Raw genomic sequence first — 16,549 nt, 5'->3', positions numbered from 1 at the left:
ATGTATCTGCTGAAAAAATTCTGCATTGGTGACAGGAAGGGCATCTGGCCATTAAAACACTCTGCTAGCTCCATTCAGTTGCTCAAACTCCGTCCTGCAAGGGATTACAGAGTTGTTCAATGAAGATGATGATTTTATTCATTCTTACTATTCTTTTTTCTTTAAGTTTAGTTTCTATTAGTTATTACCATTGTAATCAAATTCCTTCATTAAGAAAATGAAATGGCTGATGGTTTTGAAATGTACTGTTGTTTGATTCTGAAAGCATCTTGAAACAGAACCTGGCTGTGATTCTTTCTTTCAGATCCTATTTTCTTTTCTATTTTCATATATAATGATACCAAACATCTGGAAACCAGCCCTAGTCAACAAACGAACCCCAAGCACCACCCAGGCCGTTACAATACAAAACAACAATGCACACACAGCCAGCACCAATCAGCACCAATCTACCAATCATGATACAACCACACAACCAATCATTCCACTTACTGAAACAAAGCCAGCACTCCATCCCCTGCCACCAAGATTTACAGAAAGATGGCAGCTCCGGTTGCACTTTAAGCCAAAGACAACAGCCTGAAGATGGCGAGTGAGATCTCACTGACAATCTCAATCTTACACAGGAAAAGACCCGAATACAACAAAACCAGCATATGTATGTATGTATGTATGTATGTATGTATGTATGTGTGTGTGTTACAACCCCTGGTATGCCCAAATATGGGAGGGAGCTCACTACTCCCTCTTTCTGTCATTCGGCTCATCACAGAAAACCATCCAGACAGAAAACCATATATTTTTTTTAATGTTGCCTTTTTATATTTGTGTTGTATTTGTACTAGTCTCCCTTTATTTATTTATCAGCACAAATAACACACACACACACACACACACACACAATTCTCCGTATTTTTCAGAGTATAAGATACACTGGAGTATAAGACGCACCAAGATTTTGAAGAGACAATTTTTTTTAAAAAAAGTTTTTGACCTCCAAAAAACGGCCCATTTTTCGCGAAAACTGCCCCACTTTTTGTCTGGAAACCTTCTAAAGGCTATGCACGGCCCTTTTGGTGAAGGGGGCAGGGTTTCAGGAGGCAAAAGATGCTGTATTCTGTGTATAAGACACACCAAGATTTTCAGCCTCTTTTTTGAGGGAAAAAGGCGTGTCTTATACTCTGAAAAATACGGTAATCTTTTTATCAGTCTGTATTTAAATCAGTCAAATTACTTTCTGCGGCATGGCAAAAAAGGTAAGAAGGTATTCCCTTGTTGCTTATTCATTCGATCAGCATTATTCTGGTGAGTCATCTGCGCTGGCAAGTCATTAGTCAACATTGTAATTTTCAGCCATAATACCCCCTACTCTGCATACGACTTGTGAAACAGCTCACCGGTTTTAGCCAGATTCAGTTTTCTTTGAAGTTGAAGAGGCTTTTTATCCATCAAACAATGTCATCTTTTCCTTGAAGAGAAGCACATTAAAGAAAAGTGCAACAAACCTGTGTACTGTAAGGAGCAGAGAACCACAAGACCTTTCTATATTTTGTTAGGGATGTAGCAGGGTGGATCAAATGCTTCGCGTGAAGTGAGTGTCAGCTTCATTCCTCAGCATCGACAAGTAGAGCTGGAAAAGCAGTTTCCTGAAATCATAAGCAATTTCTCTCCAGCTCACCAAGTACAAGTTTGGTAAAAGTGAGGTCCTGACCCAAGATTTCTATGTGATAAACAGGAAAGAAAAGATAGAAAAATTGTGAGATTTGACTAACTATTTACAGGTCATCTTTGATTCACAACCAAAATTCACCCCCAAAACTTCCTTTGTTGAGAAAGGCAGTTGTTAAGAGAGTTTTGCACCATTTTATGACCTTTTTGCCAGGGTTGTTAAGCAAGTCACTGCAATTGTTCAATGAATCACACGGCTGTTAAGTGAATCTGACTTCCCCCATTGTTGAAAGCTGCCTGGGAAGGTTACAAATACTCATCACATAACCCTGGAACAGTGCAAACTGTGATAAATACATGCCAGTGGCTAAGTAGCTGAATTTTGATTACATGGCCATGGACACACTGCAAAATGGTCATAAGTGTGAAACATGGTGATAAGCCCCTTTTTCCAGTGCCATTGTAATTTTAAATATCCACTAAATCAAGGGTGTGAAACTCAATTTCATTGAGGGCCACATCAGGGTTGTGTATCCCCTTGGGGGAGGGGGGGCATGGCCAGGGTGGGCATGGCCAGCTTGACATCACTCATGTCAGGGGCGCCTGTTATCACCCGAGTGATCTGCCAGTGAAAACAGGCTCCAAGCTCTGTTTCAGCTGCAATGGCCCCCTGCAACCCTCTGTCAGCAAAAACGGAGCTCAGGAAGACCATATACAGCCCTCCCAAGCTCCATTTTCATTGGCAGAGGCACTGTAATACTGTTGTTTTTAGTTGCAAAGTCATGTCCAACCTATCACGACCCCATGGACAACGTTCCTCCAGGCCTTCCTGTCCTCTACCATCCTCTGGAGTCCATTTAAGCTCACACCTACTGCTTCAGTGACTCCATCCAACCACCTCATTCTCTGTCTTACATTCCAAGTTCCTAAGGAGGATAGATCTTATACAGAATTGGACTTTCCTTTCACCTCTACTACACCACCATGGCTCATATACTGTTTATCTGTCCCTTGATCTGACATATATAAATTATTCCAGTTCATTCCTGAAGAGAAACAAAGGCCTTGAACAGCTTCTTCCTATTCTTAAATGGTCCTTGTACTTCACCTGAGTGTCTCAAAATACTATTTTAATATCATATTCAGGCAGGGACTTTTTCCTCTATGTTTCCCTGCAAGTAAAAATGAGACTGGAATTGATAGGGCATAGGAAATTCCTAATGATTTCTCTTCTCTGGTTTGGGGTTCCCTCTTTGAAAATCCAGTGGAGTAGAAAATCAGTTTCTTCCTTAATATACTTTCAATGACATTGATGTACATCAGGAGTCTCAAAACCTGGCAACTTTAAGACTGGTAGACGTTAAGTTGCTAAGTTTGGAAACCCCCGATGAATAGATGAGGATGGCATTGGTGTTCTTTACCTATTGTGGTGTAGTGTTAAAAGTATTGTGCGAGGAGCTGCCAGACCCAGGTCCAAATACACTGTCACAGCCATAGAAGCCCATTGGCTAATTCTGGACTAGTTATCCTGCCTCAGTCCAATGATAGTAAGGAGAGAGCAGGCTATATATGCAATAGCGAACCTTTTTTGGCTCGTGTGCCATAAGTGGGGGGAGCGCAGGGGGGTTGTGTGCAGGCATGCCGCACCCATAATGCAATGTGCGACACACACACCCCAGTGCACATGCGCACACTACAGGTGCGACTCCCCATTTTTTGCATGCTTTTTTCACCCTCCCCAGGCTCCAGAGGCTTTATAGGAGCCTGGGGAGGGCGAAAACAGCCTCCCCTGCCCCCCTGGAAGCCCTCCAGAGGCTTCAGGAACCTTCAGGAGGCTTCCCTGAAGCCTCCGGAGCAGTCAAAACGAACCTCCGAGCAAACCGGAAGTCAATTCCGGTTTGCTTGGAGGGTCATTTTGAGCACTCTGAAGGCTTCAGGGACCTTCAGGACACTTCCCTGAGCAGTCAAAACGAACCTCCAAGCAAACCGGAAGTCCGTTCCCGAACTTCTGGTTTGCCCATAGGGCTGGTTTTTTGCACTCCGGAGGCTTCAGGGAAGCCCATGAAGCCTCCGGAGGGCCTCCGAGTGGGGCGGGGGAGGCTCTTTTCACCTCCACAGGCTCCTATAAAGCCTCTGGAGCCTGGGTAGGGCAAAGAAATTGCTTTAAAAAAGGGTGAACTCAGCTGGCCAACCCGCGCATGCGCGCTGGCCAGCTGACAGGGCAGCGCCTCGCATGCCCTGACAAATGGCTCCGCATGCTACCTGTGGCACGCGTGCCATAGGTTCGACATCACTGCTATATAGTATATGCCTGGATAAAAGGAGATATAAATCTAACAAATAAATAAACTTACAAACCGTGATGGCATATGGTAAATAGCTAGGAACCCCTGCAGCTCCTCTTTTCATCCATCTTCATCTCCTAAGTGACAGAGTTAACAGATTAACAGAAATGGAAGGGACCTTGTAGGTCATCTAGTCCAACCCCCCGCTCAAGCAGGAGACCCTACGCCATTTCTGACAAATGGCAGTCCAATCTCTTCTTGAAAGCTTGAAGAGATGATGCTCTCACAACTTGCTAAGGCAGGCTGTTCCAATGGTTGATTGTTCTCACTGTCAGAAAGTTCCTCCTTATTTCTAGGTTGAATCTCTCCTTGGTCAGTTTCCATCCATTATTCCTTGTCTGGCCTTCAAGTGCCTTGGAAAATAGCCTGACACCCCCCCCCTCCTCTCTGTGGCAGCCCCTCAAATTGATGCAAAGCACATCAATGTCATTGTAGTAGGTTAGACTGGTCTAGTTTTAAAAGATTTATCCATTACAATGTTTGCTTTTCTTTTGATGTACTGTAGAACTAGGCAGTGGGATCTGTGATATCAACAAAGTTCTCTGATCCCTAAGCTTACTCCAAGCAAATAAAATGTTAGAAGCCCCCGTGCTACAAAACAGTTTTATTTATTTTGGCTTTTTTATTTCATTAAATTTATTACAGCTGTGCATTCATGTAATCTCTGGGTTGCTTTTAAAATCTAATACAGATAGTTCACTTTTAGCAGCTGCCTTGTTTAGTGGCTATTGACTAAATAGTTATGACAGTGATGAAAAAGTAATTTTACCGTTCAGTTTCATGACTTTTCTACCATCTCTCTCTCTCTCTCTCTCTCTCTCGCATGCACACACACACACACATACCCAAGTGGTGGGTTTTGGATTTACCTACATGCACATGCGCAGCGCGCGTGCAAATGTGCCTGGTGCGCGCATGCATTCTAGCATCAAAAGTATAAATGCCATGTGCATGCGTGGAAGCGCCAAAAGTATAAAGCACAGGTAAGGAGCGCGGGTGGGTGGGTAGGCCCTCCGGAACACCTTACCAGAATGGTAACTGGTGCTCCGGGCAGGATCCGGTACACCCCTACTGGGGCGTACCGCCTGCAACCCACCACTGACACACACACACACACACACACACACACACACACACACTTCTTTATAGCAATGTATCAGGGTTCTGGATGCTAAATTGCTAAAATTTGAGAGAGGAGTGATATTGGTTTCCATATTGATAATGAATAATTTAGTCAGACTTGATAGAATGATCATAAAAAGATTAAACCAATCATAACCCATATTTTTTTATTTAACTGACATATCCCAGATATAAATATTATTCTTTTTTGCTTTTATTGATTGGAAAAAAAGAGGGAGAGAAAAATAAATAATGCATATTATAAAGAAGAAGAAAGAAAGAAAAACTAGAGGAAATCAGAAAAGGAAAAAGATACAGGGCATACATTTAGGCACACACCTATCTATGTCAATGAACGATAGAATTTCCCTGTCTCAGCAGGGCATTATCATAGTAAGTGCAAAATAAGATAAAAGTGATCCATTTTTGAATTAAGGCTTGCTCTGCAAGAGTTAAGAAAGTGAGCAATTTGAAAAATAAATATATTATCATTTACATATGCCTACAGGATTCTTGTTAATTAGGTTGACAAGTTTAAAAATGCAGGCCATACAACATTCTCTCTTATTCTTAATTTCTTTATGAATATACGAAGTGAATATGATAGAGATTTTTCAACCTATGCTCACATTTAAAATAGACTTGTCTTTTCTAAAGCAAGCCACACAATTTCGGAGTTCTTTTTAAGCTTTTTCAAAAGTTCAACTTTTCCTTTTACCACCTACGTAGATAGAGAGCAAAGCTTTTCCCTTCACCACACATTTCAGAATTTTGATTACCACACCGACACTAGCAGATTGTTCTACCTACTTTTAGTTTGTGGTCTTAAACCATGCTAGGAACATCATTTCTAAAGGCTAAATAAGAGTTGAATGGCCAATCAACAGCCAATTTTTTGCTACATTTCGACCAGGGGTGGGTTCTGGCAGGCACTACCGCCAGTTCGCTCGTGGGCAAGCTGTGCACGCATGCGCAATACAATAAAAATTGTTCTGCACATGCATAGAAGCAAAAAACAAGATAGCAGCACCTATGGTGCCATCCAGAGAACTGGTTCAGGGGCGTGGCAGGCCTGAGTCACTACTGGTTCCAGAGACCCAGGCCGCCAAACTACTACAGGTTCAGTTGAACCAGTCCAAACCAGCAGGAACCCACCACTGATTTCAACCAAAAAATCAGTAGCATTTTCTAAATACAAGAATAACGCAGCTTTCCTAAAGCATTAAAGTCTCAGGACTTATTTACAATACAAACAACTGCTGTTAATAGTTTTAGCATTCCTCCAAGGCAGAACACTAAACAGCTAAACTGGTGAGCATATAATAATTCCAACCTGGTTGATGTCTAACTCCTGTGCCCCCTACCCATCATAATCCCAGTAGTGAGGGATTATGGGAACTGCAGTCCACCAAAATTTGGATGGCTACATAATGCCCAACTCTGATTTTCTTCAAGTTGTCAGATAACATTCTTATTCAGAATTTGATTGTCAAGATCCATATAACATACAGAATTCAACATCAGAATTTTCTATGGAATGTAAAAATCTTTCCCTAATGCTTCTCCTGTGTCTCATCCTGAGTTTAGAAATTAAATCAAAATGACAGTTACTAAATTCCACTCATATTACATTTGACTTTCCTACTAAAGAGATGGCTTCTCACTCATTTATTTACTGACTCTAGGTCATAGTCCAAGACTCCAGTGGTGAGAAATCACAAGCTCAAAACACTGAATAAATGTACCAATATTTTAATATTCCATTGGCTGATTTAAAAATAAATGTCCCTACTATTATTACTATACTATTATTACTACTGTTACATAGAAGTATATACAACCAATTTAACCCTTAACCACAGACCTGAGGTCATAGTGACTGCAACAGTTTTCCAAAATGTTTGGAACACCCCTATTTTTAGAAATGGACCATTCCGATGGTGAATGAAATTTATAAAATTTGTTAATTTGATCAATAAATTAAAATTGTAACTATACAAAATTCAATTTAACAATATATCCCACCTATTATTTTCATAGATTAAGAAAATTGTATGAGCAGTCATTATGACTTCACATGTGCAGAGTGCAGAGAAGAGCAGAGAAGAGTGCAGAGAAGAGCAACAAAGATGATTAGGAGACTGGAGACTAAAACATATGAAGAACGGTTGCAGGAACTGGTTATGTCTAGCTTAAGAGAAAGAAGGACTAGGGGAGACATGATAGCAATGTTCCAATATCTCAGGGGTTGCCACAAAGAAGAGGGAGTCAAGCTATTCTCCAAGGCACCTGAGGGCAGAACAAGAAGCAATGGGTGGAAACTAATCAAGGAGAGAAGCAACTTAGAACTGAGGAGAAACTTCCTGACAGTTAGAACAATTAATCAGTGGAACAGCTTGCCTCCAGAAGTTGTGAATGCCCCAACACTGGAAGTCTTTAAGAAGATGTTGGATAGCCATTTGTCTGAAACGGTATAGGGTTTCCTGCCTAGGCAGGGAGTTGGAGTAGAAGACCTCCAAGGTCCCTTCCAACTCTGCTATTGTATTATTGTATTATATCTGTAATAGTGTAGCCGAAATAGTATATCTGTAGTTAAAGGTTAAAGGAAACTATTACAACAGCTACTGTTATTTTATTTCTATTATATCATATTTTCACTTGAACTACAATATTTTTTTAAAGCTTACATTTTGCTCTTTTTGAAATTTCAGTTATTGGAGGAGCGGGGGGGGGGGGGATGGGATTCCTGTAGAGAGAAACAAATCCTTGTTTAAAAAGCCAGTCATAATATGTCAGCTTCCTGACCAAAATGGAAGTTAGCACTTTTCACAAAACTTTTGAAGGGCTGATAAGGAGGCTGACAAAACTTTCCCAAGACAGACTCGGAATCAAACTTCAGAGACGCTTAAAAAAAACCAGCCCTCCAGAGAGTTTAGATTCTAACAGTCAAACGTTTCTTTTTCCTGCCAGTTCTCTTTGTCAAACTAAGAAATAGAATATTGAAAAATATTTCTTTCAAACTGTTAGATCGGGTAATGGAAAGGCACACAAGGCTAAAGGCAACAACAGCTCTTTATTAAAGTACAACAATTAAGAACAATCCAGCGAAGGTTGAGTCTGACAGCAGCCCTTTTATAGGGAGCTGTCAGATCCTTCGACCAATAGGATTAAACCTCTGTTCCCACCAGAACAGAGGACCTTGGTGGAAACCACTGTAGTTGATACCAATAACTAACACAAAGACTTCAAAGAAATTCTTAGAAATTCTCATAGAGGGAGTTTTGTGTAATTTCCTAAAGAGAATGAAGTTTCTGACAGAAATGTCACAGTATATAATTGTCATTTTTTTTCTCCCTTCTTGTTTTGTCTTCAAGTATTTGTGCAATTTATTATTTTCTCTTTCCTCCGTTTCATTTTAGTTTTCTGACTCACTACTTCTTTAGCCTTGGATACTTTTTAAAAGATGGATAATCCTTCTGTTCTTTCTGGGCTTTTTTTTTTTGTCAGCAATCTTTTCTCAATTAAATATTATTCAGTTCATTATGATTTTCATAATTCTAAGCTATTCAGAACTGTTAAAATGTACTTCTCTTGTTCATTTTTCACTTTATTGATTTTATTCTTGTTGATTATTCTCCGAGTTAAATATTTTCAGACTGGAGTTCTCGTACTCTCTCCAGATTTTTCTTCTGTATCTGAATAGTTTCCTTTGGCTATCCTCAATTACAATTGTTACTGTTTCCTCCCTTTTCAGATTCTACCAACTTATTATTTTCCTTTATGTGAAATTCACATGCACCTATGGCCGTGATGGCGAACCTATGGCACGTGTGGCATGCCATATTTGGTGGCATGCCCGCCGTCAGCTCCGTCACGTATGCACCGTCCAGCTGATTTTTCACATTTCCGCAGGGCCAAGAGAGGCTATTTTCGCCCTCCTCAGTCTTCACGAAAGCCTCCAGAGGCTGGGGAGGGTGAAAAATGGCCCTAACAGGCCAACCGGAAGTTCGGAAATGATCTGTTTCTGGCTTCTGGAGGGCCAGCGAAGGCCGTTTTTGCCCTCCCCAGACTTCAGGAAAGCCTTTGGAGCCTGGGGAAGGGTCACACACTTATGCACGGGAGAGCAGTCATGCGCACAAGCACAGTTGGGCAGGAGATTGAGTATGCCTGCGCACATACATGCAATTTTGGCACACCATAAGAAAAAGGTTCTCCATCACTGACCTATGGGTACCACATATAGTGACAACATTTGTATTTTTAGTTTGTTGGAGGTTGTCTCTTTTCCAATGTTTTATTCGTTTTAGTTTTATGTTTAAAGATTGCTTTGTTAATTGTGTATGTTAAGCACTTTAAAAAAGATGCTTATGTCTTTAGGCTGAAATTCTTTCTGCCTGCCATGCTGGCTGTCCTACTCTACTTTTAAAATTTATCCTAATTTTAAGCACAGTGTTCAAGAACTTGCAAAGGACCGGCTTTGACCTCCATTCTTATTTTACATATCATTCTTGAATTTAAGGAGGGTGCCTAGAATACAGATACAACACAACACAAGGCACAGTGAAGTTAAGATTTCTTTTTGTAAATGTTGATAGTATTTGGGGTGACTGGACGCAATCTCATTAATTCACCATTCCTTAAATGGGATGTGTGATTCGTGATAGCCATGATATGCCAATCATTTGTTTTTGAAGCATTCAAAAGCATTTCGAAATACCAGACGTACTCACTGGATTCCAATGGTTGGGGACCCTACTCTGAGGAAATCTGTGTATCATCCAGCTTCCCTCATAAGAACAATGTGACACAATTTAAAGTAAAATATGCAGGTCGTCCTAAGGTCCCACAGGAAATATTGTGTTTGAAGGTCAAATTGCATGTTATACTTATCATGAAGGATGCAGCTGATTGGGTTGCTGTTACCTTTTAACCTTAAACAGGACCTTATGGTTTTGTTCTGCCTTTGAACTAAAGCAATGCTATTTTCTCCTAGTGTCATTCATTCTCCATATGGCTATTTCATTATCGCATTTATTTCCAAATATTTTGGTAGGAAAGCTGATTTAAAAGGTTATATTTATATGTATAGAGGGACAATGGCTCAATGGTTAAAGATGGTGAGCTTGTCAGATGGAAAGCTAATAGCCCGGGTTTGAGACCCAACCATTGAGCAATGGGGTGAGCTTCCGTTAGTTGCCTCCATTCCTGCCTACCTAGCAGTTTGAAAGCATGCAAATGCGAGTAGATAAAAAGGCACCATTCTAGTGGGAACATAATAGTGTTCCATATGCCTTTGGCATTTCGTCATGTCGGCTACATGATCATAGAAGTGTCTTTGGACAACATTGCTTCTCTCAGCAAGTAACAGAGATGAGCACCAATCCCTAGAGTCAAACATGACTGGACAGGGGAAAACCTTTCCCGTGCCTATATATGAAGACTCAGATCCTAACCTACTAAGAGAGCTCTAGTTCAGCTTCCTGAATACCTAGCTGAAGACATATAAGCAAAGTTGGACCAAGCAATTGGCATGGACCCTACTATAAAACCTACAGAGCTCAGGTGGTGGGGGGGGGAGAGATCAAACCATTGGCTTAGGCAATTATAACTTCTCCAAGGGCAGGCGCACTAGAATGGGGTGTTTAGTGTCTCAATAGAAGAACCACTATTGTCTTCTTCCCTTTGTATTTTTGCTGCAATTGTACTTTCTAATGAATGAGAGTAAAGAATAGGAAGCTGACAAAATAGGCAGCCTTCAATTTGTTCTTGAAAAAGCCAAAAATACACCCCTCACCATTTTTCCTTATTGCCATTCACCCCATTATTGCTTCCATCTCCCTGCCATCTATGGAAGGAAATTCGGAACAGCTCTATACTTTTTGTCCATAATACCGGATATCCTTTTGATTTTTGTGCCTTTGGGAATAGACACACAGCTGCTCTTACATTACCTTGGCTTTCAATACTTTCACATTGAACAAGACCCATATGTTTCACAGAGTTACTTGAAACAAATCTTTCAGTAGGGATTGCTTCATACCAATATACTCATGGCACCTGTCTTAACATTTAAATGTTGTGAAAAGAACTGAGGCTTACAAGATCAGACATTCAGATATCGGCAGCAGGATAGGAGTTTATCTTCAGAAACAAAATTTCTCAAAATCAGACCCTCCAGACCATTCTGAAGGCAGCCAAAATCCTGTTTGTATTCCTGCAAGATTTTGAATCAAGGGAGGGGGGGAGTGTCCATGACCTAGACTCTCTCACTAACTGATAACAGAATGCCCAAATTGTTATTTAGTTGGTGCCCCCTTGCCTACAGCAGATTGGATCCCAAAATATAAAAATATCCCTTATTTCCCTAAATTAAAGGTAAAGGTTCCCCTTGCACATATGCGCTAGTCATTCCCAACTGTAGGGGGTGGTGTTCATCTCAGTTTCAAAGCCAAAGAGCCAGCGCTGTCTGAAGATGTCTCCATGGTCATGTGGCCAGCATGACTAAACACCGAGGGTGCACGGAACACTGTTACCTTCCCACCAAAGGTGGTCGCTTTTTTTCTACTTGCATTTTTACATGCTTTCGAAGTGCTAGGTTGGCAGAAGCTGGGACAAGTAACGGGAGCTCACTCTGTTATGTAGCACTAGGTATTCGAATTGCCAAACTATCAACCTTTCTGATCAACAAGCTCAGGTATCTTAGCCACCGCATCCCTTATTTCCCTAAATTACGAGAGTCTAAAATATTAGGAAGTTAAAGAAAATTCGTGTTTTCAGAAGTGAAAGAAAAAGAAGAGGAAATTTTCAGGAAGTCTAATTGTAAGTCTCTGAAGAACTCACACTAAAAATAATCTGTATAATGCAAATTAAATACAAATTAAAATCATCATTACAATGTTAAAAATTGCTCAATGGGATAGGAGAAATCTAAATTTTCAGAACCATCTGCTTCAGTGGACAACTCCTGTCTGATCAATTGTTTTGTTCGCCAGTGACTCGGTATTAAACACTCAATTGCATTATCAGGAAATGGTCCTTCAGCCAATGGAAACATGTGTTGTCGAAAATAAGCTTCCTAGGCAAATACGGAAACAAAAGTTATTGTTTATTGTCCGTCTAGTCATTCATCACAGTTAATATTTATTTGTTTGTTTGTTTAATCAGATTTGTGTATCACCTATCTTGTCTAGTGAGATGTTTATGTCTTAAAGGTAAAAGGTAAAGGTTCCCCTCACACATATGTGCTAGTCATTCCTGACTCTAGGGGGCAGTACTCATCTCTGTTTCAAAGTCAATGAGCCAGCACTGTCTGAAGATGGCTCCATGGTCATGTAGCTGGCATGACTAAACGCCGAAGGTGCATGGAGTGCTGTTACCTTCCCACCAAGGTGGTCCCTATTTTTCTAACTGCATTTTGTACGTGCTTTCGAACTGCTATGTTGGCAGAAGCTGGAGCAAGTAACGGGAGCTCACTCCATTATGCAGCGCTAGGGATTCGAACCGCCAAATTGCCAACCTTTCTGATCGACAAGCTCTGCGTCTTAGCCACTGAGCCACCACATCCCTTGTTTATGTCCTACAATGTCCTAAATATTGGGAAGCTCAGGAAAAAAAAACACAAAGGCCACAGGTCATTGTAGAAATATCTGGAAACAAAAGGGTTCAAATTGACACCTCGTCACACATTTTGAGTCTTCTTCCAGCCTCCCATTGCTGAAAAATAGCATTTTTGCTACCAAATATTAGTACGGCTTTGTCTCATGGATTGCCCACTTCTTTGCCCCTCTTCCAATCTTGCCAGCAATCTTGAACAGAAAAGCGCATTAAGCCTCGGGGGCCACATGATTCCATTTAAGCAGGACTGATCAAATCATTTGTCTCTGAACTGATGTCTTCCAAATGTATCAGAAATATATTTTCAAGACTCTCTTGACAGCTGAGCCATTGGCCTTGCCAGCTGGAGATTCAATATGAAGGTAAGATTTAAGGACTGGCGCCGGACAACTCTAGAGCAACACTGCTTACAGATTCTTTTTTCTTCCTGGCAAAATACCTAAGTCCACATAGAGCAACTGACATAAGAAAAACCGGAAAGGAAAACATAACTTTGGAAAACAAAGGAGAGCTATAAATGCGGCTTGGCACTGACTAGAATTAAAATTTGTTCTGTTCGTTGTGCTCTTACACTCTCTCTTCCTCCTATATCTTTCGAAGCAAGCATTTCCATATGTTTAGATACTAAAATACTCCCTTTCCAGAGAAGAAGAAAAAAGGATGTTCCCAAAATCCTAAAATACAGGGGGTAAAAAACAATACCATCTAGGACAGAAAGCTGATCAGCTAAAGATTGTTTCACAGGGACAAAGCAGACACATTGATAAGGCAGACACAGACACACTTATGTGTCTGAAAGGAACAAAGAGTTCCTGGTATCGTCAACTAAACACCCTCATTGACTGTTTCACTGTTATTTCCTGAAAAGGAATTTGTTGGCTTATCTAATGTAGTACCCATGGGTCAAAGGTCAGCTTTCAAGAAGCACAAACTCTTTTTTCAGGATGTGTAGACTTCACCTCCACAAAATGAGCTGGTTAACATAAGGTAAAGGTAAAGGTTCTCCTCACACATATGTGCTAGTCGTTCCCAACTCCAGGGGGCGGTACTCATCTCCATTTCAAAGTCGAAGAGCCAGCGCTGTCCAAAGATGTCTCTGTGGTCATGTGGCTGGCATGACTAAATGCTGAAGGCGCACAGAATGCTGTTACCTTCCCACCAAAGTGGTCCCTGTTTTTTTTATTTGCATTTTACGTGCTTTCGGATTGCTAGGTTGGCAGAAGCTGGGACAAGTAACAGAAGCTCACTTCATTATGCAGCGCTAGGGAGTCGAACTGCCAAACTGTTGACCTTCCTGATTGACAAGCTCAACGTCTTAGCCACTGAGCCACCGCGTCACAAATGTGGTCTACTAGGTACCTGCAATTTTTATAGTTGTGGGAGAAGAAACATTCTAACTGATGCACGAGCCAAGTCCTGCTTCTGTAACCCACCCACTCCTCACTAAATATATGATTTAAACATTGAGAAAATCTTTCCCAATGAATGGCTGGCACCATGTTTTGTGGTGGACTCTGTAAATAAATTCTGCCGTGTGTACTATCCAAAGATTGTCCTGTGGAAAAAGGGAGCAGCATTCTCGCACATAATGGCTGTGTAAAAGAGAAAAATAGGAGATGCCATTTATTCCTGCCAAACCATATAATCAGGAGTAGGGCTTCCCATAAGCCAGGGGTGTCCAAACTTGGGAACTTTAAGACTTGTGGACTTCAACTCCCAGAATTCCCCAGCCAGCATAGCTGGCTGGGGATTGCTGGGAGTTAAAGTCCACAAGTCTTAAAGTTCCCAAGTTTGGACACCCCTGCCATAAGCAGTACACAACCAAAGAGTCCATTGAGGCTAGACCTATCTCTTTGGCAGATAAGACTGAAAGGTTTTAGTGTCCCTCTCTTCCTGACACAGTGTTTTTAAGGTGAATTCTTTCTCTAGACTTACATAAAATTTTAGCTAGGTTATAGTAACAAGGGTGGTGTCTAGCTCTTTGCTTCCACCTTCAGTTTTCATCTTCCTCAACAAAGTTAAAAGTGCAGAAGTCCCGCTGTCTTTTGTACAAAGCATTCTCCCAAAGAAAGCCTCTTGTCACTCTACTTTTACTCCAACTTTTTATGTTAATAAGCACAGGTTTGTAAACCATCCCCTTCTCAATCTGGCCCAAGCAGGAGCCCATCAAAGAATTGAATGCCCTTGATGAAAATGAAAGTTGAAGTAGAGATAGGTAAACTGCATATAGATGGCACCCAGCTCCATATTCCCTGATAATTACATATATAATAAGAATCATATCATATTTGAAAAAAAAATGCACGTTGATCTTGTTCTCATTGATCTGGTTCTTCAGGATTGTCTTATCCTTCTGTAGTGCTTGAAAGTTTCTCTCCCCCTGGTCTCCTCCCCATCATGGGTCCCATGTGACATTAGACTACCAGACACAAGGGACTGTGTGTCTGTTATGGAACCACTGGTAGCTCCATCCCATCAGCCTTAACTACCTTCCTTCTCATTGCTACCATCAAGCTTCACTTTTCCAGTCCAAATAACATCCCACTGTAGATTTGTGTTGAGGTAGATCAGCAAGTTGATGTTTTGTTCATTCTTGGCATACAGTTTGATATCATCCATGTAGAGACATGGCTGATGATAGTTCCACTCTTGAACTTGTATCCATCTATTTCTGTCTCTGTCTTTGTCTCTATCTAGCTCTATCTATCTATATCTATATCTATCTATCATATATGTATGTATGTATGTATATATGTATGTATGTATGTATTGAGTTACAACCCCTGGTATGCCCAAATATGGGAGGAAGCATACTGCTTCCTTTCTCTGTCTATTGGCTCATCACAAGAGACCATCCAGACAGAAAGCTATTATTTTTAATGTTGCCTTTTTTATTTGTGTTGCGTTTGTGCTGATAAGTCTCCCTTTATTTATTTATCAGCACAAACGCAACACACACACACACACACACACACACACACATAGCCTGCAATACCTCACTCTAACCACTGTGCCACCAGTTTATAATATCTTTATCTATTACATCTATATTACCTCTATGTCTATCTCCTGACAAATTTATGCAAATTTATGTATAAGAAACTAGAAATGTTGGTGGGTATAAAGAAAACATGTAAATCAGAGGAAGCTCTGTGTCCTGAGCATTCCTGTCTGTTTTCATAGATGTTTTACAATCTTCTCTACCTCGTGACTGATGAGCAGAATCAAAAGCTTTGAAAAGCCCTCCAGCATTTTTTGGTAGACCTGAAACTCTATTTTTAAATCTCTCATCTTTATGGTAACTGAAAATAATTGCTATTTCACCTTTTTTAAAATATGCACAGTATATTTGAGTCAGTGGCAGGTTTCAATTTATTTTACTACTGATTTGCTTGAGTGCGTCCACACGCCCGCGTGCATGCGCAACCCTTCTGCACATGTGCAGAAGCATCCGGGTGGGTGGGTGGAACCTCCCGCCGCCACCACTACCAGTTCATCCGATCCAGGGCAAACCGGCAGAAATCTACCTCTGATTTTAGTAGATTTTTTTTACTTAATGTAAAATACAAATAGAAATAAAGGCAATGAAAAAAACTGAAAAGGAAAGGGAATTGTGGGGATTAAGTGAGTGAAAGGGGAAAAAGTAATTTTTAAAAAAAGCAGTGACTTCCAATTTTTTTCAGTGCAGAAGGATGCATAGGAGAGTCATAATATCAACTTTTTAGTTATGCCAAATACTAACCACTAGCCATTTCTATAACAATTACCCACTTAATTTTCAAAAGCCAAAGTTTCAATTT

The sequence above is a fragment of the Natrix helvetica genome (genome assembly GCF_964273705.1).
Source record: "Natrix helvetica genome assembly, chromosome: 7".
NCBI classification, from domain to species: Eukaryota; Metazoa; Chordata; class Lepidosauria; order Squamata; family Natricidae; genus Natrix; species Natrix helvetica.
The sequence above is the reverse complement of the archived record's forward strand: the minus strand, read 5'-3'. Positions refer to the sequence as shown.